This window comes from Lontra canadensis, unplaced genomic scaffold, assembly GCF_010015895.1.
Source record: "Lontra canadensis isolate GAN:19392208 unplaced genomic scaffold, GSC_riverotter_1.0 scaffold37, whole genome shotgun sequence".
NCBI classification, from domain to species: Eukaryota; Metazoa; Chordata; class Mammalia; order Carnivora; family Mustelidae; genus Lontra; species Lontra canadensis.
This window is the reverse complement of record NW_022631031.1, coordinates 3828557-3831171: the sequence shown is the minus strand read 5'-3', so window position 1 is coordinate 3831171 and position 2615 is coordinate 3828557. Positions and strand designations below refer to the sequence as shown.

The 2615-nt window shown below is 39.8% G+C and overlaps 1 pseudogene; it reads left to right on the top strand.

Annotated features, from left to right (window-relative positions):
- Positions 1 to 598: 598 nt before the first annotated feature.
- LOC116874442 lies at positions 599 to 1848 on the top strand (annotated as a pseudogene).
- Positions 1849 to 2615: the final 767 nt, after the last annotated feature.

Genomic DNA, 2615 nt, shown 5'->3' with positions numbered 1-2615 from the left:
AATTGAAAGACTAAGGAAGAAAACATGGCAATTCCGTATGACAAATTTAGTGTTGAAATTTAGTATAATATAGAGGTGTTATTTCAAAAGAGTAGGAAAAAAGATAGTTTATTAAATATCTGATTGTTAGACAAGTAGTGTACAAATACATCTCAAGTGGATTAAAAACCTCTATGTAAACAATGATGTCATAACATTGCTATAAGAAAACAATAGCAAATTCATTTTCTAACCTTGGTGGAGGAAATCCTTTAAAACATGACAACAGAAAAAGGTAAAAGACAAATTGAAATATTTATCTCTGTATAACAAAAATTCAGTATTCTAAATGGAAAAAATGTTCCATAACTATTAATATATAAATATCAGGCTAATAAAGTTGCTGTACACATAAGAAATAAATTATTTTAATTTAAAAATGGCTGTTACCAATAGTCATAAAATCTCAAGGAGGATGGGTAGGGGAAAGAGAATGAAGAAAAAAGAGAATAGAAAGTTCTCAGCAAGTTCTCTTGTGTTGACCATCTGAGAGTTGCACTATAAGAAGAAACAACCTCTTCCTCTCTGCCATCTGCTCAGCAGCCACGAATCAGCAACCATGCATGAATGCATCTCCCTCCATGTTGGCCAGGCTGGTGTCCATATTGGCAGTACCTCCTGGGAGCTCTATTGCTTGCAACATGGCATTCAGCCAGATGGTCAGATGCCAAGTGACAAGACCATTGGGGGAGATGACTCCTTCAACACCTTGCTCAGTGAGATGGGCAATGGAAAGCATGAGCCCAAGGCAGTGTTTGTAAACCTGGAACCTACAGTCATTGATGAAGCTCATTACAGGCAAGGAAAATGCTGCCAATAACTATACCCTAGGGCTCTACAAGGAAATTGGTGACCTTGTGTTGGACCAAATTCACCAACTGGCCCACTAGGGCACAGGTCTTCAGGGCTTCTTGGCTTTCCACAACTTTGGAGGGGAATGGTTCGGAGTTCACCAACCTACTGATGGAACATTTCTTTGATGATTATGGCAGGAAGTCCAAGCTGGAGTTCCCCATTTACCCAGCTCATCCCCTGCCTCCGCACCCACCAATTTCCACAGCTTTAGTTGAGCTTTACAGCTCCATCCTCACTACCCACACCACCTGGGAGCACTCATTGTGTCTTCATGGTAGACAATAAGGCCATCTATAATATGTGTTGTAGAAACCTTGATACTGAATGCCCAACTTACAATAACCTAAGTAGGCTGGTTGATAGGTCAAATTGTATCATCAATCACTGCTTTCCTCAGATTTGATGGAGCCCTGAATATTGATCTGACAGAATCAGACAGACCAACTTTTGGTGACTTGTCCTCACATCCACCTTCCTCTGGCCATATATGCTCCTGTCATCTCTGCTGAGAAAGCTGACTCTGAACAGCTTTCTGTAGCTGAAATCACCAATGAATGCTTTGAGCCAGCCAACTAGATGGTGAAATATGACCTTCACCATGGCAAATGCATGGCTTGCTACCTGTTGTACTATGGTGACTTGGTTTCCAAAGATGTCAGTGCTGCCATTGCTACTATCAGGACCAAATGTGCCATCCAGTTTGTGGACTGCTGCCCCACCAGTTCCAAAGTCAACATTAATTACCAGCCTTTGTACCTGGTGGAGACATGGCCAAAGTACAACAAGCTGTGTGCACGCTGAACAGCATCACAGTCATTGCTGAGGCCTGGGCTTGCCTGGACCACAAGTTTGACCTGATGTGTGCCAACTGCTTTTGTTCACTGGTATGTGGGTGAAAGCATGGAGGAAGGAGAGTTTTTTGAGGTCTGTGAGGATATGGCTGCTCTTAAGTAGGATTATAAGGAGGTTGTTGTGGACTCTGTTGAAGAAGAGGATGAAGAAGGAGAGGAATACTATAGTAAAAAGGTCACAAATGTTCTGCCCTTACAGGGTAGCTTATTCTGTTTTAAACACTGAAAAGTTGTGCTCTGGTCAGTTGATTTGTATATAATAGTGTATACTTTCATGTAAAACGACTGACCTATGCTTTAAAACACAATACTTTCTGGGGCACCTGGGTGGCTTAGTTGGTTGGGTGACCAGCTTTTTATTTTGGCTCAGGTCATGATCTCAGGGTCCACTTTCTGGCTCCACCCTCTGTAGAGAGCCTTCTTAAGGGTCTGTCTCTCCTCCATCTGCCCCATCCCCTGCTCATGTACTCGTTCTCTCTCTCTGTGTATCTCTAAAGTAAATAAATCTTTAAAAAAAAAAGAAACAAACAAACAAAACCACAATACTTTATTACAGACTCAAGCTGTCCATTTCTCTGATGGGTTTGAATAAAGTATTCCTGTCTTAAATGAAAAAAAAAAAAAAAGACAGTCTCTATGAGGTAATAAAAACCTTGCATAATTCAGCTTCACTCATAATTTGAAAATTTTATTTTAATTAGAATTTTCTACCTATCCCATTGACAAAAATTGAAAATAATTTTAATATACAAGATTCTCTAGGAAGTTAAAAACAAGAATCTTGTGCATTTTAGGTGGGCATGTCAGCTGGTACAGCATGTTTCAAGACTAATTTGTCAAAATCTACAAAAAATAAAAAAAAACTTTATA